Source organism: Geospiza fortis, unplaced genomic scaffold, assembly GCF_000277835.1.
Source record: "Geospiza fortis unplaced genomic scaffold, GeoFor_1.0 scaffold121, whole genome shotgun sequence".
NCBI lineage: Eukaryota > Metazoa > Chordata > Aves > Passeriformes > Thraupidae > Geospiza > Geospiza fortis.
The window spans coordinates 1232462-1259804 of record NW_005054346.1 but is presented as its reverse complement, the minus strand read 5'-3'; the positions used below and the strand labels follow the sequence as shown (position 1 = coordinate 1259804).

General features: G+C 39.5%; 1 protein-coding gene across 1 annotated transcript in view; it reads right to left on the bottom strand.

Moving 5' to 3' along the window:
- Positions 1–27343, bottom strand: part of NCOA2 (nuclear receptor coactivator 2) — a 178756-nt gene that overhangs the window by 112368 nt on the left and 39045 nt on the right. The window contains exon 2 of the mRNA XM_005423029.2: positions 6485–6728. The gene's annotated coding sequence lies outside the window, so the exon portion shown is untranslated. The remainder of the gene's footprint in view (positions 1–6484; positions 6729–27343) is intronic.

The following is a 27343-nucleotide window of genomic DNA, read 5'->3' as shown; positions in this document are numbered from 1 at the left end:
ATTTTACTATTTATCTGATAGTTGAAGAGGAAAGCTAGGAAAGGGAAGGGGAATGTTCTGTATAATGTTTAGGACAGAGGAATCGTTGGTGAGCTCTGCCTAAAGGTTTCTCACAGGACTTTGCAAAATGCAGTGCTACCTATCACATAAAGAAAAGGCACACTCAATCACCGTATGCAGCCAGTGTTGCAGCTCCATTTTCTGCAGAGCTTCCCGACAGAAAATCTCCTGGGTGAACAAACTTTCCCTGGAAAGGCTTCTCAATGGTCCGCTCCAGCAAGTAGAGTACATGGGGAATATTCAGCAGGTATTTGCTGCTCAAGTGCATTATATCAGCAGAGACAGAGAGTGTACAGGCCTTGTCTGGATGAAAAGTTAGGGCTCTCTTCAAAGGCTCTCCAAGCAGCCTAAAGCATATTTAAAACCAACCCGAGAGTGAACAGGAACAGAAGAGGAACTCTTTCCTATCCTTTTGTACTCATGCTTTTCTGCCACACTAAGTGCATGAGTAGAGTCAAAGGCAGGATGGCTGAATTAACTCAGAAAAAAGCTGTCCAAAAAAGCTGAGCAATCAGTCCTCAAAAAATTAATGATAAAAGACTTTGAATAAAGCCAATTTGTAATGGAATGTAAGAAGGGAAGTCCCTAAAGAGAAAAACTGTCTACCAGCTCTGCAGCAGGTTTTGCTGCCCCATGCAGTTTACCATGGCAAGATGCCAACTTGGCAAGAATCGCTCTTCTCCGAGGAGCCTGGCAGAGATCCAGCCACACTCACAGGTCTCATTGCTGCTGCCAAGCTCGACGGGCAACTGAAGACCCTCTTCTGTGAATCTGCAGATCTGGTTATGACTGGGGATATTTGTGTTTCAAAATGTTCTTAACCAAGTCAAGTTCCCTCTGTGTTTATACAGTGACTGAACAGGCGAAACAGAATACTTAACCCAGCTACAGAAATGAGCCACAGATTGTTAATTATATGGCTATTTGCACTTTGACTGGAAGAGGAAGTAAGCTGGTTATAACTACTTTGGGCTTTACTCCTGCAACTGCATTGAAACCACATTTATGACAGCTGAAACTATGCAATTTATATAAATGTAGGCGCTTCCTGTTTTTGAAACAAGTCGTGGTCTGCTCGCCCTTACCTCACAGTAACGTCACTGGAACCAGAATGTATTAAATGTGCTCAGTTTTACTGATTTTATGATCTTATTTTGCTAATTATTTTTAAATGTGTAAATAAAATACATATTTTGGACTACTGCTGCCAAGCATATCTATTCCTAGGACCTAGCTGTGCTCTTTAGGCATTAGGAAACACATGTTTTTCACGTGTGAGACTGAAATGCCCAGCTGCCACCAGGGCATGCTCAGTCCCTGGTGATGTGGTCATGGTCACTCTCAGATGAGGAGGCAGGTGCATCACACTCCCCCGGCAGGCAGGTTGCACTCTGAACTACACATGCAGGCAGACCTAACCTTTTCCATTCAATATGCAGTATTTCAAGTAATTTGTAATAGCAGCAATAATGAAAACTTTATTATTTTGCACAGTGTAGTGTTCATTCTTCATTGTGGCTAGTATATATTCAATTTTACAGTGAGTATGAGGAGTAACCACAGCCTTACTAGCATAAATTGAAGAAAATCACAATTTGACTAGAAGATAATTTTGCAAATATTATTAAAAAACCCTAATAGACAGGAGCATGTTTCCCGTCCTTTTCTCTCATTTTGCTAACTTATGTGAACTGGAACTCACAAACCAAACTTCTGCAATGAGTACAATTATGTACATCAGCACTCTTGCTTTTCCAGTTTTCATTTTCCTACAAGATTACAGAAGGAAGACTGATCCTACTGCTCAACCGGAAAGCAAACGGATGTCCAGTAATTCCTGATGATAAAATGTGGCAATTCTTACCAAAAAAACCACACACACCCCCATTTAATTTACAGTGCATTCCTCCAAATTTAGTTCAGAACATACTGTTTGAAAGTCAGGTATCCCTCTAAATCCAAGATATTTACAGTCAAGATAGTCAAAATCCTCAACAGATAGAAGGCATTTCCACTGCCTTTGTTTTGCTCTCCAAGACCACAACCTCATATTTCAGTCCATTAGATCCCATCCTTTAGGCTTTAAGAACTCACTAGCTTCACAGTGCTAAGAGAGTGAACAATTACAGAACTCTTAGTCTCATGTTGCAAGAAGACTAAATAAAAATTCAGCTTCAAAGTCCTTGTGCAAAAACCTTCAACTTGAAGAAACACTAAAGCTAAAAGTTTACCTGATTGATTTCTCTCTACTTCAAAAGTAAACACAATATACAGTCAAGCAGGCATTTCTTAAAAACACTTTCCATGGTTGCCTTCTCAACCAAGACATGGTTTTGAAAGCAATTTACGACTACAGGAGACGGGTCCTGCCATCCCTCTCTTCCAGGCCATCTTCAGCAGAGACATTTGTCCAACTCTGCTATTAGGAAGTTCAAAGAGGTCAAGAGCCAGCCAAGTGACTCAATCAAAAATGCATTGAGCTCTCTCCTCTGGTTTGGCTCCCTGAGCCAGCTCAGCCCAGAGCTGTGGCTGCAGTGGCACTGGCACAAGGGAGAGGGGGTAACACCTCAGCACAGAGGGTACAAGCCACACTTCTGGAAGCTGTCAGACCAATGCTAGCTGCCATGATGTCACATTTGTGGCATCTCCACAAAAACTGGCCGCCTGTTCAGCCCCTAACCTCCAAACAAGAGAGGACACATAAAAATCCAATTCATGATGTCCATCTAGAGCTGCCCAGACTGAAGAGACTCACTGAGCTACAAAGTCTCCACTCATCTTCTGACTTTTTTTCTGACTGAAGCCTACTGTCTCTACACAGAAACGCTCAAGTCCGGATCTTCAAAAACTTATTTCCCCAAGAAATGTGAGCATTTCTAATAAGGAGAAGAAAAAAAGGACTTAATGAAGGCAACCCAGATTAGCTAAATGACACATCATAGTGGAACAATTCTGCTGTTAAAGACCATGCAGATGTTATGATGGAGGCAAAGAAAGCCTTTCTTTAGCTACAGCACAGCTGCTGCTAACAACTTCAAAAAGACTTGGCACAGGATTTCAGCCACAAAACTTTCCCCTCACTTCATTTCATGAACGTCATCTGCAGCCTCAGTGAGCTGCACCAAGGACAAAACCAACACATGGGGAGTTTGCAACATCTTATCGGCAGTGGGGCAGCTTTTTGCACTGGCAGTACTCACATGCACATTCAGAAAACTTGTCTATACATCTCCATTTCTCCTCAGCCCAGCAATCCCTTAAAAGCAATGATATCCCACACTGCTGTCCTCCTATTTATAGCTCCATTATCTTCTAAGTTAAAGAAGACAAACAAACTACTACATAATTAAGAAATATTACAGCTTAAAAACCAGCTGGAATAAACAAGATAATTCCCTTTACTTTTTAAGTAACATTAGAAAGTATTATCAACTTTCATCCACATCCCTCATACACTAAGCTACTCCAAACAGACACCCTGACCACAAAGCTGAAAACATCGTAGCTTACAACTACCCTGAATGCACATGGTTAATGCCAATCTTGTATTTTGCATGTAATATACATAGCATGCAGAAAGTATATATTCACTGTCTAAATTCAAAGTCCAGCTTTCCCTTTCAAATATGTCAAAGAATTACAACCAGTTATGCCTGTAATACATAGTACATAGGAAGCAGTACATAGGAAGAACTTGCATTGATTTTATAATATTTAACAGTAAAGCACACAGAACTGAACTTGATCTGCATTACATTTGTGATTTCCTTTCAGTGATGATAGTGTTAAAATACATACCTGAGAACTTTATGATGCATGTATGTATATGAGATAAAACTAAAACACTCCTGACACATGGGAACAAAATCTTGGAAAAAACTATTTTTAATGTCTCCCTTTTTTCTTCTCTTATTATTCATATGTCAGCTTGTTGACTCTAAGACATTCTTAGGCATCTAGAATGTGAAGCCATAAACTGCTTTGTCATCTACAATATTTTTCCCCCATCTGCAAATCTACAAAGAATCAGTCCAAATGAGAAAACAGCAATAGGAGCAACTAAAACTCTATTAATATTTAAACTTCGTAAGTAAAACAGACTAGGCAAAAATGGAAATTAGAAATAGAAACAGAAAGAGAAATGCACTGGAAGAGGATTTTTTTTTAAACCTGCTCAACTGCTTTACTACCAAGAACTTGCTTGATACAAAGCTGGAAGTCCACAACTTTAAAGACTATTAGTAATATTGATTAAAAACAGTGAAGCAAACTCATTAAACCAAAGGTAAAGCTTGAAATACTAGAAACATTAACCACATTATTACTGTATTCATAAAAACAAGACATTTTGACATGACCTACTTTAAAAATAGTAAAAAAAGTAAAGAATATGGGCTGTAACCCCCTGCCTCTACTGATCTTATAAAACACCATCTACTTTTCAGAATTAGCAACAGACTCATGAAATTGAACCAATTTGTTCAACAGATGTTTCAGCTGACTCAAGAGAAATTTTACTTTTCTATTGTAGAAACAGAGTGAGCTGAGTAAAATTCCACTCTTATTAGCAGCATTTGAAGTATATTAGCTCATAATTAGCTGCCATTTCCATTCCTTCGTTCTTTGACAGAACAGAAAACATTTTCCACACTGGATTAGATGTGACACTGAAATAAAGTAGGCACATTGATAAAAACAAGTCACCCTCCTTCTCTCCCCCCCTCCCTGTTTTATGGGACACACAGGAATGGCAGAGTTTGTATTTTCCTTGGCGTTCCTGTCCCACATGAGCTGATAATCTCCCCGGTGTGGCTGTGCCAGTGCGCTGCCCTGCAGGCCCACAACACCCCTGCTGTTCCAGTCCCGTGCTTTCCTCCAGTGCGCTCTGCCAGTGCTGAGATCCTTTCGTAATGGCTGCTATTGCATCAGTCTAGTTGCAACATAACTCTCAATACTCTAGATAAAGCAAATAATTTCATTTTTAACTTCTGCTCATAAAATACAGATTGTTTCCCTGCCACCCCCACTGCCTTTTTCTGTTTATTTTCAAAGATTTAAAGAAAGACTTGTACACTGCACAGCAGTAGTCAAACAAAAATACCTCATGTTTTCTTAGAAAGCAGCACTTAGAAATATTGCTCAACACCTAAAGCATTAGTGCAGCCTTTCACAGAGCTGTATGTAGTAGATCCCCTGTGAGCAGGCTGGAAGGGGAACGTACATTCTTACTCTGTGTATTTAATATAATATTCAGCCATTATAAAACCTTCATAGTTTCTTTACTCTCTCTCTTCCCTGCAATAGAGAGAAATAGCTTATCTGGCAAACACACTCACTATGTTTCTAGTCATTGAAAAGACACTCTTGGCTAATTCATAAAATCTGATTTAATTTTTTTTTTTTGCATTCAGGTTAGCTAAGTTGAAACAATATTTAGCTTAACCATGCCTTGGCCAAAAAATTCTCTGTTATCTACTGATAACAACAGCATTGTAGCTAGCTATGGACATCACACTGGGAAAATACAAACCCCATGCCTGAGGAAATGCAGATGAAATTTTGACTCCAAGCCATTTTGATAGCGGGCATTACAAGCACTACTTAGTATCTGATACAATAACCAGGCACAAGAGTCATGTGCCTGCAATGAATGATGAATTTACATGTTATTTTAATTTTATGTACATATATTATCTGAGTTGACAGCATCAAAAAATGCTGTGCTTCTTGCACCCCAAATCATCTTGCATGATATGAATGTCTACACTAAAACTAATCTGGATGCAAGCACTCATAGGAGGAAATATCAGAAGCTAAGTCTCAGAAAACCTAAACTTTGCCTTTGTTTGCTTTTGTGGCATGGTACTCATTGCAGTTATGTCAAACCATTTCCACAGCACCTCTGCACTGTTCAAAAATGTACAAAATTACCACTAATCAAAACAATAATCTGTTTAACTCTTGGCATTTGGAGTATGGTCCTATACCTGATTTACTGCACACTACTCAAACTTTTTTTTGGAAGACAGAACAAGTGATTTCTTTGTGAATTCAATGGTGCAGCTGAGTGCTCCATCAACATAATGGTAAATCCTACCCTTATTCTGTAACTCCTAACCCAGAATAACAGTGTATATTCCTAGCTTCCTAACTAAAGCACTGACAGCTTTAAGGTCAAAATGATTCTCCAGTTCTGAAGACAACTTTGTCTCCAGTTTGGCATAGCTCAGAACTAATTTTTTCACAGCACTTGGCATTATGTTGTGCTTTATATAGCACCTCCAAACCTCAGCCCCCGCTGCCTCACCCCCAGCCACCAGTGGTCAGTACTTTTCCAAGCAAGATCCAAAGATCTCAAGTCATCCACGAGAAAGCAATATGCAGTGAGCAAAGACATAAGAAAAGCAATCATTGAGCAGCTTACCTAGCATCACCTAGGAAGTCTGCAGCACAGCCAGGAAGGGACTCCCACTCGCCAGGGCAGCATGCAGCTGCACAGAGCACCAGAATGGCTCCTGCCTTCTGCAATCCCCTGCCTCGTCCACCACACACGTCCCAACTTCTGCTGGAAGTGAGGCGGGGTACTCCAGAGAACAGCCTTCTCCAATGCATCAACCAGATTCATTCCCAGAGCAAGTCCATCTTGTGCATGGAACCGAGCAGGAGTCCTGTGGGGAAAAAAAACCAGCACATTAGCATGTGACTTGATACCATTAAATTGAGGGGCTTCCTCACAAGGGGCCACACAAAAGAGATTTGCAAAGATAAGCTCAGTTTTGACAATCCTTGACTTGGACACTGCCACGCTGGAAAAGTGTTTGCATTCACCACTTCTAGAAATAAGAAACTGAGACATCAGACATTGTCACACTGGCACATACAAAAAACCAGCAGTTGGTTTGAAATCTTCAGATGAACCATGCAACTTTTGTGGGAAAGTAATATCTAATTGGTTGCAAATGTGAAATAATTCTCTGCATGGAAATTAGCCATAGGTGATGACTGAAAACATCCTCAAAGAGCTTCTACTGAAATCAAAGAGTGTTTACTTAATATTCAAGATCTCTGGACCTTCCAGAACAAACTTCTCTCTTCCTGTTTTCCTCAAGCCATATCCTCTGCTCCATGCTGATTCAAACCCTGGTCCTTCTTCATTCCTACCTTCAGCACCCCTGCCAAGTCTCTCCTTACCCTGCTCCCCAAGAATTTTCATCTCTCCCAACTCAGTCACTTCCAGGCTTGGCTAGCAGCGCCACACTCTTCCCTTGACTCCCCCTTCTCCCTTCATTCCCCCAACATAAACTCTCACTCTCCCACCACATCTGCCTCCCCTCTTCACAGCCTATGACATTTTGGGGCCAGGACCACACTAGGGTCCCACGCATGTCAGCAAACCATGGGTTTGCTTCTGGCTCTCAGGCACTAGGGTACAAACCCAGCTTCCCTCTCCTCTTCCAGGCCACACAGCTCTCACATGCCCAAGACATCGTGTGAGATCTGTCATTTCTTTAAGAAGTTGAAGTTTGTTTCGATCTGAGAATTTTGCAGCGCTGACAAAGGCAAAGCCGTGACTCGCAATCGGCTCTTCTTCCCCAGTGCCCTTCCCCAGCGCTTCCCACACTCCAACTCCTAGTTTCTGCCTCAAAGGGAGGGACATGGAGCATTTCCAAAAGAAGACTAAGTTTTTTGTTTCGTTTGTTTGTGGGTTTTTAAAAAATCTACAATGAGAAACAACTTCTTCCACACATGCTCACAGAGAGCGAAATTATTTTGGCAGCAAAAAAAAAAATTAAGCTGGCGGCAACTGCCTAGCCCCAAAGGCTAACATTTTGTAAAGTTATAAAAAACTCCAAGGAACATCCTATACTGGGAAGTACCAGGCAGCCTTCCTCACTGCAACTTCTGGCACTCTCTCTTCAGCTTAACTCATTCAGCTCAAGAATTTTCAGCTTAACTCATTCAGCTCACTCCAACAAGAACTGTGCAAATCTTACCACCTGAGTGGTCAAGCTGAGGAGTAGCAGCTGTGGGTGGACAGTGCTGGGGTGAACCCCCATGCAAGCTGCCTTTGCCTTCACCACCAGTTTTGCTGCATGCCTACAGCAACAGAGCAAACAGCATCATCGGACAGAGCACAGCTCAGCTGGCATTTCTTCAGATGTTTTCATCCTGGAGGTACCAACGACTGCCTGGAAAGCTACAGCTGCCCAAAAAGTACTTCCAGGCCAGGAAGACCTGAAGTAAAATGGGTTAGCTTCATTCCTGATTAAGGTCACACACAGCTAATAGAGATAATTTAAGCAAAACCATTTTACTTTACATTTGCAGTAAATCAGGAGCAGCCCTGTATAAGTTACAAAAGAGAAGGACAACTTCACACAGTGCTTTTGCTTGTGATCACCTGCCCCTGCCTGGAGTGGAAATAGCCTTCTTAAATGAAATACTGGGAAGCTTCTTCTTTCCTTTTCTCTATTTAGCTATTTAGTTATTTATCTCAGCATGAAAAACAAATGCAGAATGCTGTCAATATACAAAGGAAATAATATATATAAAAGAAAAAGGAAAACCTCTCAAAACAGATAACATTCTTTTAGAGCAAAGTCCAACTTACAGATTTTTATACTGAGCTCATAAGAGCAAACAGGGCAGCAATTTCCCGATGGCTCTTGTAAATATTCTGTACAAATAAGGTCCAGAAGAGGAGACCAGGAAAAGAAAAACATTCACATGCTCAGACAGATGCTAATTATTAGCATGGATTAAATGCAATATGACATTTATTTTTCAATAAGAAATAATTATTTCTAAGGCATGATTAGTCATTCCTGCGAGACTATATTTGGTGTAGAGACATTTGATGCACCTAATTCTTAACAACTAAGGCAAAAGAAGTATGGGACCCACATGCACACTCCTAGAACAATTATGTTAATTCTTATGAAAATAAACCGAGAAGCTTCAACCTCAATATTTAAAACAAAATGAGCATTGAAAGTTCACTACCATTTTCCAAAATTACTAATAAATAATTTTATCATATTTTGAATTCAATTTAGCAATGAAACTGGCTATCAAGCATCCATATTAGCTATATGTACTTTTTTTAAAGCCAGAATAATTATCTGATCACTAGTTACAGTTCAGATGAAAAATATAATTAGGTTGAATGAAACTTTAGTACTTCAATGTACAATCATGGAAACTACACAAAACTTCTTGCTTAAAAAACAAGAGCAGAATTTCATGCACTATTTCATTTGGCAGAGTATAACACATTTGCTGTCAGCAAAGGACTTTTTTCAGTGAAGAGAAAGGAAAGTATCTGAATTCATACAGCATTGCCCAAGTGATTAGAAGTATCAGTCACTGCTAGTTGTCTCTGAACTGTAAGCAACTGCAATAGATTTTGTTCCTACAGACCACTATACTGTGTTTCTAAAATCTCTTCTGAAATCCAGCAGGCCTCCAGAAAAGCTATGTGTTTGTTTAACATAAACTAACCTAATTATTTTGTCATCAAAATCAATATTTATGGACTAAAACACTACTTCAAGTAGGAAAGCTTTAATGTAAAACAAATCATAAAACACTGATAATGGATATGCTTGAAAAGGCTCTAGGATTGCACATATTTATATAAGATTTGTGAATGTATAAACACTTGGTTATATATGTCAAGAAAAAGGTGAGGCTCAGTGCAGTGAACTAAACATCTGAGGACTAAGCTTCTTTAGAACAGTGGATTCCTACAAGGACTTATGACAGCTGGCTGAAGTGTATCAAATATCTTCCCTAACAGCAAAGACTCCTCCAAGTCCATAAATTCGTTGTTTCTATTTATTGGTTTTTTAAAGTAGTTTCCAGCATTTTTGAAATTCAAATTGTTCCCTGAAAACCTTCAACAGTCTTTTACTGCTAATACAATTATCACGAAGCCACACTACAATGCAAACAGTGTGCTTGCTATAATCAACAACACTGGCATAATTTGGTGAGGGATTCTTCTCTATATGAATAAAACAAATTCTGTCATAAATTCTGTTAGGGAAGCTGATCTTTAAATCATTATAAGGAAAATAATTTCCTACAATACTAGAACTTCCAATCATCAGAAATCCCCAACTCATGATTCCTTTTTAATATCAAGAAGTTTCTCAAAGAATGCAATAATCCTGCATAACTATAAAATCCTATATACTAGCACCAACACAGAAACTACTTCATGCATTGCTCCACATGTATAGTGTAGTTTATTCTTTCATTTCAATCTGTTCAAATAACATGACACAATGAGTTCAGCATAAAACATTATAGTTCTTATGCAAATTAACAGACTCCCAACATTAAGGTTACTGCTCCACAATACATTGCTCAGTTTGCCTTCACACTGAAAAGTAGATTAAAATGGAATAATGAACTTCTACCTGTATTCCACTGATTTTACTGACTTGAGGCATATTATTTAAAAAAAAAAGCTAGTTACCAATACTGACAACAGCACCTACAGCTTCCAACTGCTGTGGCACTGCATCCCTTAGTTTTGTGCCTCACTGTCATATGAAATAAAACCCTTGCCTTGGTGCCCTGGTTAGAGGAAAAAGGGTGGAGTTTCTAGCACTGTTTAATTCCATACCACCCACGTCATGGTGGGGTCATGGCTCCAGCAGGAGGAAGCTGAGGCTGGGAGCAGAACCCAGGGAGGGCGTGTGCAGCTGCTAGGGCCAGCTCGGCTGGCCTTGTCCCCCTCTGCCACCGGCAGTCCCTTCCCTGTTCCTCCAAACATCAGCATTCCTGGCTTGGTGCTGAAAGACAGCACCAGCCAGCCCCAGAAAAGAGAAAATGGAGCCCACTGGAGCCACCTCGAGCCCAAGGCACAGCCATGGTGGCCACAGCAGCCACTGGAGCTGCGGCTGGGGGCCGGGGAGCAGCCAGAACCACCAAGCATCCCAGTCCCACTCCCACAGTCAGGCCAAGAGGAAGGGTCTCCTAAGCTGTTTCAAGGCCCTGTCACACCCCACCAGGTTTAGTCTGTTTTTCCACTGTTTTCCAGCTGGGAGGGAAGTAAGGCCAGGAGCATCCCTGCCATGCTGCCTTTGTTTTCCCTTCCACCACACGGCTCAGCGTGGGGCCAGTTGCCTTTCTGCCTTTGGCTGGGAAACCACACTGGGTTCCGTCTTCAGGAACTGTTTTGGTTCGTCCAGTGGTAAATCCTCTTTTGTAAGTAAAACACTCACTTTATTACATTCCTTTATTAACACTGCTGTGGTTATTGCAATTTTCCAGTAAATTGTGATTCCATTTTATAATCTCTCCCAGTGTTTTCTCCACTACCAGAAGGGAGGTGGGGGGGGGAAAGGGGGCAGCTTGAGTGGCTTTAATTTTCCCCCTGGGTTTTGAACTAGCACACTCAGAAACCAAGTCAAGCACCATTAGCACCCACAACACCAGCCCTCCACTGTCAACTCTAGCCAGCACTGGGAGTTCAAGCTAATTCAGTTTCAGTCAAATATTCTTCAGTCAAATATTCTTTTCCATTCTTTAGCAAGTATTGAGGGAAACACCAGATGCAGAGTCAACATGTCATAGCTTTGTGGACATCACCTCATGCCCCCCACAGGCTTTTTCTTGGGATTTGCAGCAATTTCCAGCACCTCAAGCACTGCTCTGCCTGACTAAAGCTTGGTTATGTCATGAGCACTTCTCTGAGACCAACATTTAAGCTCACCTCACTTCGTGTACTCTACAAGAGAATCTGTTTTCCTTAGTCTGTGAACAACAGTGCCAAAATAGCTACAGAGCAAATAGTAAAGAGGTATATAGCAGTATGTAATCCATATGCTGTCTACTAAAATAAATCTACTTATAGTCTGTTGTTTTCAAAACAATGCACCTGAGTCTCAGATTTGTGACTATCAGAAGTCATATATTTAGATGTGATTTAACTTATTTTTAAAGTAAATCAGAATTATAAAAGCAAAACTCAGTACCAGCAGAGATACAAGGATATCTTCCATAGAAAGTTAACAAAAAATCCTCAGAATCAATGCATATACACCTGTAGTATTCTCTGGCCACTGAGGTGGCTCTTAGGATACACCTCAAAGTGAAGATGACTCTTGGTACACATTTGGCTTTGGTACTGTACCAAAGCAAACCTTTTAAAGTTATCTCCCTCTTATTACTGTGGCTTGCAGCAGAAATACACTGTGACCCTTTATTTTTGTGAGCAAACCCCCATTTCTGCTACAGGGCTTTATGACTGTTAGAAAACTCTGCTTTAGTTTTCACCAAGGAAATTTTCAGAAATTCAAAACTACATTATATAATTAATACATTTTCCAGAGACACATGAAAGTTATCTACAGAGCAGAGAATAAAAAAAGATATACTACTGCTTCTAAACACATAAAAATGCATGTTATGCATAGGTTCCTTACCAAAATAATGAGCACTAAACTCTATTAACCTCTATTATACTGTTTGTGTCTAATTTGTGAAATTCTTTTAATAAAATGTCCTTTTTTACAATAACTTGCCATGCCAACAGTGTGCTTAGCTCCAGAAACTGTAGGTTTTGAGCCTCAAATCCATGATGAGAAGGAGCAGAGAATATTTTCTTACAGATACTGTGCGAGGAAATGTGAGTGTGGTGCCTCAGTGCTTGACAGCTCTGATTTAATACCCTGACTTCTCCTCTACTGTCTGGGCTACATTTGTAAAACTTAATAATGTCCTTTTTGGTATATCTTTGGAACCCACAAATCATTCCTCTCATGGAAACCACCCCAAACACCATCACATTATTCTGGCAAGAAATGCTCAAAGTGTACTGTCACACCAGAGTACTGAGCCAACCTAACAGTTCACTATTAAAAAGTTCCCTGCATTCATCCTATGCTGCTCAGTTTACCCTGCCAGGCCAAACTGTCTCAGTCACTTGTTGATACTTCTCCCTTTGCATAGACAGATTAACTCTTGCTAACCCAAAGACTAGGAATCAGGCATGTTCACTGCCAGCTTCATTAAGCTAGACCAGCCCTCTGAAATCTGATGACTATTGCCAGCTCCAGTCTCTTTCCAACTGAGGTTGAAGAATCTCTGAATACTCCAAACAGCAGTTTCCAAGTTGTAACGCATGGCTGATAGCCTCAATAACTGCTCTATAATTAATCTGGCAAAACTATACCATACACCAGCATTATAAGTGCCTAAATTTCACAAAGTGATAGCAGTGGCCAGTAAGAAAATTAAGTAAGGGGAAAACATCCTCAAAAACTTAGGGAAGCACTTAGCAACAAAGCTGGCCTGTCCCAGGTCCCTGTACAAGAACCAAAGAAAACCCTCAGTACATCAACCTGCCCCACCCATGGTTTCAGTGGCACGTCTTTCACCTTCAGCCAGTGTGGTGGATACACTTCAAGCTCCACAGTGCAGCAGTTACAGAGGTTTTTGTAAGTTTTTCAGCAAAGAGGGAAGAAAAATCAACACTAACTTCAGTATTTTGGTTCAAATTGCGCTGCCTGATTTCTTTTTTTTATTTCTTGCCAAGCATGGGTTTTTTTCCCCCTTTAAGCCAAGTCACCACCAACTCACTATGAAACCCATAGAGACAGCTTTTCTATCACAATCTGGTTTTAATGTGAAATGGTTTTAATACTTACCTCCAGTGACAGTTACAACACAGAAACAGAGAATTATTATATATTAATCCTATGCAATCCCCACTCACAAAAGAACATGGAGCATTTAAATACCCATTTCAAATGAGAGAAATCTACTCAATTTACTAAGAATAATACTATGCATATACATTTATATAGACTACTTTATATATAAAAATATGAAGTTGAGCATTATATAAAAATATGAAACAAAATTGAACATTATATGTAAAAACATAAAACAAACACAACATACATATTTAATTTCTAATGTCTAAAAAAGCTGTCCCAAAAGTGCTACTTAATTCTTCTAAAAATCAAACCAGTTCCAGTGTTATGACTAAATTTGGTGACTCATCTTCTTTGGTTCCAGGATTTTTCTGCAGATATCCCCAGAAATAAAGAAACTGCTGTTGTTTCTGTTGAACACAACTGGAGTTAAGTTGCATCTCTCTCTCGAGAAAGAGAGAATATTTTATTTGTTTCAAGTGTTCATGAAGTGCAAGTGGGATCAAGTGGAAAAGCTGCTATACCTACAGCTCAGTGCAACTGCAGTCCCCAGCTTTCACCAAGCAATGTTCTCATGCAAGGTAGGGTGCAAAGAAATTCTGACTACACATAAATTGAAGGAGGTAAAGAGAGCTTCACACTTTGCTGCAATGATCGGTCACGCTCACTGCACCTATTCAGAGCACCCTGAACACCCCCATGCCACGTTTCTGTCCTCCTCTATTTCACAGACTATTGACCCACCTTATCCACTCCTCCAGTCACATGAGCACTACTCCTCCCTTCAGCCCCTTTTGGGGAAGCTAAGGGCCATTACCATGACTGCTACCTGACTGGTTTCTAACCAGGCAGGCCAGTTTTACTGCTACCTTAATGACTGCAAAGGAGACAACTGCATTTTCCAGTTTTCTGAGTAGCCACTCCAGCAGGGGACATGTGGAAATACTGGTGTACATGCCTGTCCATGGCCCTGCAGACTCCCAGCTCTTGCATCACACTGGTGGCTGACACCCCTGCACATGCACAGGGCAGCTGAGCGTGCAAACCAACCACCTTTAGATGCAAATGATTTTTTTTTCTTTAGAAAGTGGCCAGCTGGCATGCCTAACTCTATTTCTCCTCTTGTATGACAGCAGGACAGATTCCCATTTCTATCAACAGACTGCAAAAGGTTTTGTGAACCATCCTTTGGTAACACCAGGGCTTCCTGCATCACATTTCCTCTAGTTCCTCTTTCACCTCACTTCCCATACCCTTCAAATCCTCATTCCCATCTCTCTTCCTCCTGGGCATGGCACAAGTCTACCAGAGTGCCACAGGTCTATCAGAGTGCCAGCTCTGGGAGCTGCACTAGGAGGATGGGCAGAGGCAGTTTGGGATATTACACTGGAAGGTGTTAATGGCCACCATCAAATGCTTCTTTCATCTCCAGGCAATTCCAGAGCTGGGCCTGCTAACCAGATGCAAGGGGCTCCCTCTTCCCCCCATGTCTTCCTTCTGCATCCCAGACAAACAGAAGTGCCATCAACTTGAGTCCAAGGCCCTATAAACCAATTAGAGGTTTATTTTGAACTTAAAAAGAAGAAAAGGACTGTTTTGCCTTTATAGATGTCAGAAGGAGTTTGCAAACCAACAGTGCAACTCTGAAAGAGACTCTTGTAACAACTCCTGTCTGCTTAAGAGGTGGCTGAAAATATGCAATTTGATTGCTGAAGTTTAACAACATTTGAAATCCTCAGAAGTTCTTACCACAATCATATGTATAAAAAAGAATTTTTAAAAGCTTCAAAAACTAGATGAAAAGCATGTAAGGTTGGTTAGGTGCTTTCTACTAATTAGTACTGCTTTTATTATACAGGGCAAGAAAATGACAATTTTTTTCCTAAACTGGCACTGAACAGCCAATTCAATAAGCTGCGTTTTTGTTTTCGGTGACAGGGCAGTGGAAAAAATCTCTTTCATTTATTAGGTCTGCAGAGACCAAAGCTGGCTGGGTGTCAAACCTGCTTTGTAAAAGCCCAGATCCATTCAGCCATGTGTAGATTCCATAATTCTTTATGACCTGTTCTCAGTATCAGCTTCACAAAAGATGAAACTTCCTTGTCTTCCAGCGAGTGTTAGTGCAACCCTTTATAGAACGAAGCAAAACCTGAACTGACAGTTCAACACAGAAAGGAAAAAAACCCACCCTAATGGCACTGCCAAATTAAATTAGTTTTAGATTTTTTTTTCCAGATGAGCTTTGCATAAAGACATAAAATGAGATCCCCTATAATGGTGGATAAGCAAGCTGCATAAATATGCAAATTTTAATAGCTCATTGCTCCATGCCCCACTGCATGCACCTATGCTTAAGTGACAGTTTCATCACCTCACTAGTGATTGCAGAGTATCCAGAATTTGTCATGGGGACAGACAGGGCAAGGCCTTAAGCTGGAAAGGTCTGATGGCAAACTGAGATAGTAAAGCAAACTTTTTTTTAGGAGGATGGGGCTTTCAAGATAGAAGAAAACTAGGAGGGTGGAATGACTGACTGGCTTTTAACTACAAGAATAGCTAGATGGCTTTGATAAACTGAATAAAACGTGCTGCCCTGTTAAAAACTACCTCTCACATCAAATCAGGTGCACACTATATTATATCCAGGGAAAAATATTAAATTTCAATTTTCAATAAACATGCCCAGTATCACATTCTGACATTTTTTACAGCAGAAGCTTATGAATAACAGCACTCATAACACTTTATAATCTCAGACTGTGAAACTGAAATAACTAATTAATCATTTTATTCAAGTGAAATATTCTTGGCTATGCTGAGATTCCTCTGTATCTGTCTATACTGACAGCATTTGCTTGAATCGTCCCATTGTTTTGGCAATGCATTTTTTTATCTATTGCATTCTTTAAGGTAAAAAGAACTACAAGCTAACTCACAAATGTTTCCCACATTATTAAGTACTGTAAATAATCATTTTACCATTAAACCAAGGAATTCTTGTGAAACATGCAATATGCTTCACATATGCTTAGAGCCTAGTGTCTCATTCCATACCCAGTTTGTAATCTTCCATCTGACACATATGTAAACATCAGTAGTCTTAACAACACCTTTCCATGCAAGCTACATGTATTTATCAAGACAGATAAAGATGCACACATGCACATGATTTTCTTCAAAGTTAAATAAAATCTGCAGGGTCTTTAGGTCACCAGAAAATACGTGTGATTTTTATCACCACAACATAAACAGCCTTCTTTAATAGTCCTCTCTTCAGTATGCAGCCTGCAGATCACAGCAGCACAGAGACTCTGAACTTCAGTTTCGTTTTCACAAGAGCACAGGGAATGTTACACAGCACCACTTCTCATACGGGGAAGGGAATCTGTGCTCCTCACACACAGGTTTGCCACAATTCAAACTTCTGCCATAATCTGCTAGTGGTTTTAGGGTAAGGAGTGAAAATTTTAGAAGTAAACACAGCATTCATGAATACAACATGGAACTGTTTTAGGAATAGGATGCTCAAATCTGGCTCATTTGACATTTTAGAAATCTGCTGCAAAACATTAAAACTCTAACCTAATCTTTGTTCCTCGTTTGAAGCAGAACAGCTTTGTGTTGCCTCTAAAAATAGGGAGGAAGCAGTGGGGGATGGGAAGGGGACTGAATAAGAGGATAAGTGGGAGAACTGATACACCATACTGGCAGTAATTTTTAAAAGACTGGGGACCAGTATTCTTACTACTATGGCTTTACTAACAAAGTCAAGCACTTTCTCAATTACCAAATAAAAAAGGTCATCCTGTACTTTTTATTTTGTACATGCACACGCGAAGGAAAAAAGGAAAAGTTTTGTTTCATCTGTTACCAAAACCATCATTCTGCAGTCAACACTTTTAATGAAATACAGGCCAAAGGATTAGTCAGAACAGATTCATGGAAAACAAAGGAAATCTGTATGAAAATACAGATAACTAAACTACATAACTAAACCCAAAAAAGAATCTTGGTTAAGTACCTCCAAATACTGTCCTACAAGGGTCCCTGCAAGTGCTTCCCACTCACCCCAGCTCCACAGCCATTAGCAGCAACTTTAGTAGTCACTGCCCTGAAGATGAGAAAGTATACCAACATCATCATTAAAGCCCTGAATTAAGTATCAAGTGTGTCAGCAATATAGTCCATGTGTGTTAGAAGTCTTAAGAAAATGCTTTTTTTTAGAACAGGAGCAGTCAGGGATCTGGCAGGGAAGGCTATGAGTGATGGTACAGGGAAGGCAGCTGCTGCTGAGCTGTTGGCCAGCTGGAAAGACAAGTTATTTCAAAGCTACAGGGTCACAAACAAAATAAGAAAGTAAACTAATTGTGTCTGCCACAGGAAAACTTGTGATGAGCCAGAGGATGGGCACGAGCATGGAGCATCACCAACACAGCACTGCAGGCCTGGCTTGGAGAGGCAGAAGCAGCACAACACAGCACTTTCCATGGCTTAACATTAGGCCCATCTCAGCTGGGGCTTTATGTGAGTAAACATGACTCCAGGAGTTTTTTTCAGAGAGTTATTTTTAAATACCTGACCATATGAGCTTCCTTGGAATAGGAAAAAAGGGGAGGCAAAACTAAACAGTCATTACACATATATTTAAATATAACATTAAAAAAACCACAAAATATTTAAACTTACTAGAAATGTTCGCTTTCATTTTAATTTTAAAGTTGGCAGTGGACCTGGACCAAAAAAAGGTTATATTCTGAGATGAAGCAGTGTGGATTTTCTAAAACCAGTCTTTAAAACATATAAGAGGGGGGGAAAAAACTCCCAAACTTGCCCAGAATCTCTCACTTAGAAAGTGGCAATTTGGGTTTGAGCTCTTACTCAGAGATGTGCTAAAATCACTCAGAGCTAGAAGAGCTGAAGAAGAAAAGGAAATAGAAGTAAGTGCACAACAGGAGAATGTGGCTGTACAGAGCTCAGTTAACAACACTCATATCAACACATTAGGTCAGGAGGTTTGACACACAGTTTTCCCAAGAAGCATTTGCACTAATGCCAGAAACGTCTTTATCTACTTCTGCTTTAAAATATGGACATAAACACATCTGGATCTATGTAAATCATCTCCAAAGATGCAGTGGGATACTCATGGTCACAAGCAATAAGCATTATCAAGAGAAAAGGCTGAGACCAAGAAAGAAAACAATTACATCTAATGGCATATTTTGGAAATATTGATTCTGTTTGACTGCTGGAAATCTAAAACCAGTATTTTTCCAGCAGTACTTGTTAATATATTTAGAATCAAATTCTGTAAAAACACCTAAAATTAAAAAGCAAACAACTGCTTGAAAACATGCTTTCAGTACAGAGAGAAGTATCTGTTTATCAATCAACCTCAAATCAACTGTCACCTTCTGTTTACTTGGGATACTTTTACCTGGCACTAGCAATAATGCATGCAAAAATTTGCATAGTTCTGCCACAGTTGTGGTTAATTATCCATTGCTCAACTCCTCAGCAAAATTATTTGTCAAACAAAATGTCATGACAATGAAATAGTAGAATTTGACAATGGAACAGTAACATTTAAATATTAAAATTACGTTGCCTTATCTCCATATATGACAGCAATTAATAGCCACTGAAAGAATGGGACCTTTTCCTGGCATGCACGTTACCTTTCAAAACTACTTAATTGCTTACTCCCTAATATTTCCTTAGTTTTCTAAGCTTGGGCTTTTATATAATTACAAGAAACTGACTTTTTTATTTCAAGGAAAGTACACTCATCCCACATCTCAGAGTGGAAAACACAGACAGCTAAGCCTTTTCTCAATTAATAAACTCCCAAAAAAAAACCCCTCAAACCCACTCCCTCTTCCCCTGCACCCACCAATAGAAGAAAAATACCAGAAACAGCCAACCCCAAGTGACACTGGTTAATACTTATGGGTTTACTAATTTTAATGTTTGGATAGTCAATATATTTTCATTTACTATGTGTACATCTGCATTTCTGGAACAACAAAGCTTCTCTTCACATGGCAAAGCACCATCTGCTGCAGACGAGTTTCCTTTCTGCTACATACACCCCATACACTTGAGATGATCTGATAACTTACTTCTGGTTTTGCACAATTACTGCAGCTAATGAAGTTTGTGGTTGTTTACTAGAGAGAGAAGGAAGAGCTACATCAGCTTTAAACCAAAAGCTCTGTGATGCTGTATCAATCTTTCCTACACTGGCCATTTTAAATGTCCATTTCATTACAAAACAGGAAGTTCTTTTATGAGCTTCTAGAGTTTCTCTCAAAGTACACAACTTTTAAAAATTATTTTTAAAAAAAGGAAAACAAACTCCCAGAAAGACCATGAGCACTCATACCACATGTACCACTAATCATCCACAGAGACAGAATAAACCTCTCTATTACATACACATATGAGTACAAGCAAGTTGTGCACTTAGTTGTATTTGCAACATCCCTACACATCCCAGAACTCTTCATTCTAACCAGTGTTTGGGTTAATGGTTGGAGACAATCCTCTTTGAGGTCTTTCTCAACCTAAATGACTCCTATGATCTAAGGTAATGCTTTTTGGGTTCCCTCACCTCAAAGAGCTGATGAAAGGCTAAAGGCAATGAACTGAAAGGGGAATTAAATAGGACATGTAATATTTACAAGAGAAGATTTGGAGTTCCAACCATAAATTAGCTTTCCTCACATTTTATTCCTTGGTATTTATAACCAGTTACAAGATAATAGTTAATTTGGCATGAGTGCAGCTGAGTATCTGCAGGAGACTAAAGCCATTAAAACCATCTGCAGACACCAAGTGGAAGTAAGTGATCCTGGGGCTACTTCTTACTGCTATTACCTTTGAATCTTGAAGAGGCAGTGCTGCTTTTCCATCCATATAAACCTTCTCAATGTTCAACAGAGTTAAGTTATAAAACTGAAAGAGGAAAAAGCACAAAAAAAACCCCACACAAAATCACTTCACCCCATCAAAACCAGGTTTCGCGTGACAGTAAGGGCTCTGATCTTGCTCACTTTGTTTCCACGCTAGGGTACCCCAAAAACCCCCAAACAACTACAGCACAGGAATAGAAAATCAAGCTCTTGAGTAAGGACCTAACTGAGCTTGCCTGAGGAAATCAGTTTCCTCACATGGATGAATTATAATGCATCTAACCACACAAATTCCAACTGTGCTGCCCTCTGCACTCCACCACAGTATTCCCTGCATTCGATGTTCTGTCTTACTTCCATTGCCCATTGCATGACTGCACGCACCACTTGGTGCAGCATTCAGAAATGCTCAGTGTCGAGTATTATTTTCATAAAGGAACTTTTTGTGAAGTTCACAAGTAAGCTGACCTGCTTCACCTAGAGTATCATTTGTGTTTAGGATCAGCATTTAGGATCAGCTTTCAACATGAGCAACAGGCAGTACCTAAAGGGATGTGATTATTATGGAAACTGAGGCCTTTCTTTTCCACAGTACTCAGGAAATACATTCATTTAAATATTCAAACCACGTAATCTCCTGACTCAAAGTACAGCTTCTCCTTGAGAAGACTGAGCACTCAGCATTTTTGCAAATCAGACTGAAGCTGAGCACATGCAATCAAGATGAATACTCGCTGCCGACCTCCAAAAAAAGCTGAACGACATGCGAGCGTCACATGGAGGGCTGGGGGCACAGCCCAGCGCAGAATTCTGTTCTTTACAGCTGCCTCGGTCAGAAAATTATTTTTTGACTGCAATCCTTGCCCAATTCAGCTTTAGGCAGACACCTACCACAAAAACCTGGTGAAGATGGAAACTGAAAATCAGATTTCATATTCATATTGAGATCTGTCAGCATATCCAACAGTTTGGCTTAAAATATCACCTTCTCCAACTCTTGCACCTTTTGTCAGCTTTAGAGGCCACAATTTTTTATTCATTAAATTTTATTTTCTATATATGCACATTCCTACGTATTTATATATCTCATATAAAAACAGGTTTCTATGTTTTATAGATCTATAAAAGACTACAGCCAAAATGTTATTGAAATACTAATCAATCAGACTTTGGGATGGGGGGATAAGGGAGCCAATTCTATAATTTAAACAAATTAAGTGTGAAAGAATGAAGTACTCATTTTGGAGAAAAAAGGTCATTTGATGAAAAATTTCTCAATTAAATGTGAAATACATTAAAAATATACTGCTAATGCAACTCTGCTTTTTTGGCATCATATTTGTTGCTGAACTGCTCATTCATGAACTACTAGCATGAGCATGAACACAAATGCAATATTTAAATTACACAGCCCCAATTCAGGACATCTGTGAACTAAAAAAAATAAACTATTTCAAAAAGCCAGGTGTTTATCATGCTGGGAAACTCACATGATAACATCTGACACCTTTCCTTTTGGGTTCCCTTCGAAGGACACTCACACTATTTATGTGTGTGCTTAGAAAACACCTGATCCCATTACAGAGAAGAGATTAACAAACCAGATCTGTTGTGATCTATTGCTCTCTCTCTGTGTATTTATTTCACTGAGCAGAATGACTGGAAGAAACATGAGCAAAAAGTGACAGTAATTTTTTTTTTTAACTAGAGTTACAGAGCTTGTTTGAGGGGAAGAAAGTCCTGATTCCTACTCCTTCGCCCCAAATCTGCTTCTATTTTGGTTTTCTGGGGGGCCTTTTTGGTGGCTTTGGATCAAAATAACAAAGACTATTTTTCAAAATTCATAAGGGAACATGGTACTGCCCTTGCACAGCTACTGCTGGGGAGGAGAGAATGGACAGAAACCTTCACTTCATCACCTCAAGTATACCTGACCTCTCTTTCTGGAATATACTGTATCTTAGCATGTAACACAAAAGCTACTTATCATTCCTCCCCCCAAAAAATCAGGTATGATCTTGTCAAATAAACTATATTGGTTAGTTTTAATTATATTGCTGTGTTTTAAGTCCTGGCTAATCAAGACCTGGGTCAGCCTTTACAAGATTTTATCTAAGACTGGAGTTATTCTGTTAGGACTAGAATTAGTAACATCCTGCCCAAAACAATATTAAACTTCTTCTCAGTATATCTAAATTTTCCACATGTGACAAGTTTAGGTGTGAGTGTGGGGCTGCTCAATAAAAAAGAAAAATCTACATTATCAGTCCAGATAACTCTGCAGATAAGCCCATGAAGTTATGGATAGAAGTTGACAAACTAACCCAGTATGTTCAACTACTTTGCTGTTTCATATTCTGCTGAGCTAGAACAGGAAAGGCAAGTGTTTCATCATCAGCTCAAGAGCTCAAAACACGTGAGTAATATTTTTTTTTTTAATAAAATACAAGAGAAATACACTTTTCATTTTCTGTGTCATTAATTGCAAAGATACAGTTTTCTCCTTGGGTTGCTTTGCTTTCTCCTTTGTTACTTGCTACTATCACAAGCTTCTGATTTAGATCTGGCTTCTCCCCTCATCCTGCCTTGCTTTGATTTGTTTCACATCATTCCCAAGTGCCTTAATTCTCTTCATAATATTCATAGTTTTCAATCAATTTTAATCTGCAGTGTTGGTGTCTTCTTGAGACACTTTTAAGCATTTCTTTTTCAAATCACAAGGATTATCATTTGTGTATTTCACACTTTTTGTAGTGTAAAATACACAAATACACATAATTTATGTGCAGCTAGCTTTAGAGGGGTACTTTTTGTCCCCCCCTAACTAGTCTAGACTTGATCATGCCTTAAAACTTACAGCTTTTCTTTTTGTTGTGTGCTCAATCATCCTTTTTATTTCAAACAATGGGATAAAATGCCTTTTTTTCCTCAAAGTATGGTGCACAACATCTTCCATAAGGACGCTGCCATCTCCATATTTATAATGCCCAAAGTAATGGTACTACCAGAGGGAAACTTAGTATGCATTCCTCAGTTTGTAATCTCCCATGGTATCCTCCTTTTTCCCCCTTCTTCATCTCTTGGGAGGGTAACCACTCTCATCTAAAGTGTGACTTTAGCAGATCTTCAACTTACACTTTGTTACAAACATTTAGAATTATCTCCCTCAGGGTTGTCTTGAAAAATCACAACTAATTATTGACACAATTTCTAACAAAGTGAGATTCCCTCAATAATCTGTTTCAGTTTTCCTATCATAAATCTGCATGTGAAGTGGGAAATGTAATTGCTCAATCTCCTAACAAAAGTGAAGGCTTTTCTAAAAAACCTAATCAGTGCATACATACTTTTTTTCCTTTGCTATATATTTATAACCTTGATCAGATGTCAATATGCTGGAAACGGCAGTCTAAAAAGTCCACAATGATTTCCCAAGAGACCCTTTACCTTGATTCTTGCCTCACTTGCATCTAGCTGCCTTTTGGGGAAGTAAGTTCACTTCATTCACCACCATCTTCATTTCACTGGCGTGGAAAGTGAACTGAATGGAACCAGAAAGATTCCAACCACAAAGAAAAAGAAATATACTTCAAATGAGAAGCAGAAAGTGGCAGAAGCTATGGACTACGAGTGTTTTGCAGCAAAAGTCAATCACAGCTGTACTCAAATTAGCACAGCTGCAGAATTACCATCTGCATACCAGCACGCATGACACGACAACTTCATCACTTTGCTCAAATTAAAGTCCAGCATCACTGAAGTCCTCCTAAATTAATTTGTTTTCAAAGACACGTTAAATCCCTAAATTATGTCAACACTCATTGCAGAACATGATCACAACTCCATTTCAAAAGTGGCTGGCTTATTTTGCTGATGACATCACTTAGGAAGGAAGGTGCTTTGCATTAGAGTGGCTGGCACCCTGCATCTCTGCTTTCTGTCTGACTCCAGTTTATTTACCCACCTGAGTGTTTTCCATCATTATTTCTCGTGCTCACAAAGATCTGCCATTCATTAAGAGGGAATTATTAAATTAGTATCATAATCTGTCTCTAACCCACATAACTTAAAAAAAATCAGAAGATCAACTTTATTTCCCTTAATAATGAGGCTAATAAAACAGCAAGGCAAGACAATGCAATAGTCTCAGTCCATGGATACAAAAACAATAGAAGCCATACAGATCCCTTTCATTAGTTAAGGAGAGGTAAGAAATAACAAAGAATTAAGCTATGATCTCAAAGTAGAAAAAGACTGATTTGAAGATGATTTTTTATTATAGTAGTTCTAAGATGTCTCACACATTTTAAATTATATCAAGATTTAAACAGAATCATAAAATTACAGAATCACAGAATCATTGCAGCTGGAAAAGACCTTGAAGATCATCCAGTCCAACTGTTAACCTCACACTGCAGTACTTACCACTAAACTATGTCCCCAAGCACCACAGCCACCTGCTTTTTGAACACTTCCAGGGATGATGATTCCATCACTTACTTCCCTGGGAAGCCTGTTTGAATGCCTGACCACCCTTTCAGTGAAGCAATTTTTCCTTATATCCAATCTAAACCTCCTGTGACACAGCTTGAGGCCATTTCCTCTTGTCCTGTCCCTTGTTGCCTGGGAAAAAAGACCCATCTCACTACATTCCCGGGAGAGCGTGCAGGAAGCTCCCTTGAGTCTCCTTTTCTCCAGGCCGAACAGCTCCAGCTCCCTCAGCTGCTCCTAGTAACATTTGTGCTCCAGACCCTTCACCAGGTCCACTACCCTTCTCTGGCCACTCTCCAGCACCTCAATGTCTTACTTGTCCTGAGGGGCCCAGAACTGAACACAGGATTTGAGATGTGACCTCACCAGTGCTGAGCACAGGGGACAATCCCTGCCCTGGTCCTGATGGCCACACTATTTCTGATACAGGCCAGGTGCCACTGGCCTTCTTGGCCACCGGAGCACACACTGCCTCATGTTCAGCTGCTGTCAATCAGCATCCCCAGGTCCTTTTCCATCAGGCAGCTTTTCAGCCACTTTGCCCCAAGCCCGTGGTGCTGCATAGGTTTGTTATGACCCCCCAAAAAATTGTACTAAAATCAATAAATATTGGTTTATCACTTTTGCATTTCTGACTGACATAAGAAATGTTTTAAATTAAAACCTTTCCAAGGTAGCGACAACGTCAGAAACAGATACCAGACAGTTATAAGATTTGCCAGAGAGGCTTCATCCCATCACACAATAAATGAGTTTCTGATTTAATAGGAAAAACAACACATTTGCAGGCAAAGAAAATTCCACTTCTTCACAATTATCTAAACAAACAGATAACATTACAAATAGGAAGCAGAAGTCTTATGGGAAAAAGCAAACAATCTCCTCATTAAAAAATGCCCTTTGCTAAGCACTTTTACATACATTAGAAAAGTTACAAGTCTGCTGATGACATTATGCAACACTTATGCACATATACAAGCTGATTTTCATATATAGTGGAGTGTGATAAGATATAGTCAATTACCTAATTGGTATAAAGACTCAAAGAAAACTCTTCCATGTGTTCCCAAAAAGAGAAAATAATGGCATCAAGTCTCTTTGCAAAATAACAGGGATCTAAAAGATTTAGCTTCATATGCCATCTGTAATTGTGATACCAGATCGATGTTTCCCAGAGCGCTGACCTGTTTTCTACAACTGCATCTAAATTTTTTTTCCACTACTCTAAACAGAAAGAAAACCTCTCTGATCTGACACCCTGAGAGAAGTTACTTGAAAAGGTTTATTAGCAAAAAATTTAAACTACTTATATGAAGGACTACACCAAATAACAGATGTTTTAACCATGCTACAGAATGGGTTTTAGTTAACAAATAAACTAATTTGCAAGCTTGTTCTGAATTAACTTTTCTTCTAAATCAGTTCTAGTCCATCATCTCAAGTCTAAGCTTGGACTTTACTTATGACAGTGCAATGTATCTTGAACGCACCTTTGAAATCTAAACTAGAATTACTGGTTAATTTAACATGCAGACAATGAATTGCTGACTCCCATGGCCACAATTTTAAACACAGATTACTTAAGCTAAAGCTTTTGGTAAAATAATACAAGCTGCCTTAAGAGTCACTCCACAAGCTCTATGACTAACAAAGCTTACTTTCCTACAGATTTGTGCCATGTGGTTGGTTGACCTGGTAAAGCTCTTCCCATGCCTGAGACATGGATGAAATCACCCTAACCTATGCCAACTCCTTTGGATCTCACGTTTTCCTCCTCAGTTTAGCCTCTAATAATGTCTCTCTCCCCTTGACTTAACTTTCTGTTGTTATAAATGTCTTTTAAAGATATTTATTCCTCCTCCCTTTGAGATATTTGTCAATATTTACTGAAAAGTGCCAATAATTCAAAACTAACAAGCAATGAAACCCTGAGACGGTCAGACACTGTAATCATACTATTTTTTACTCCAAAAACAAGTTTAAACATTGAACTTCTAAGGTTTTAATGATCACCTTTCAGAGAGAAGGGTATATCTTGGTAGGCTGGACATCAAGAAGAATTTCTTCATGGGAAGGGTTGCTAAACATTGGTGGTGGGGTCACCATCCTTGGAGGTGCTCAAGAAACAACTTAGCGTGGCACTCAGTGACAAGGTGGTGGTCAGTCAAGGACTGGACTCTATGATCTCAGATATCTTTTACAACTTCT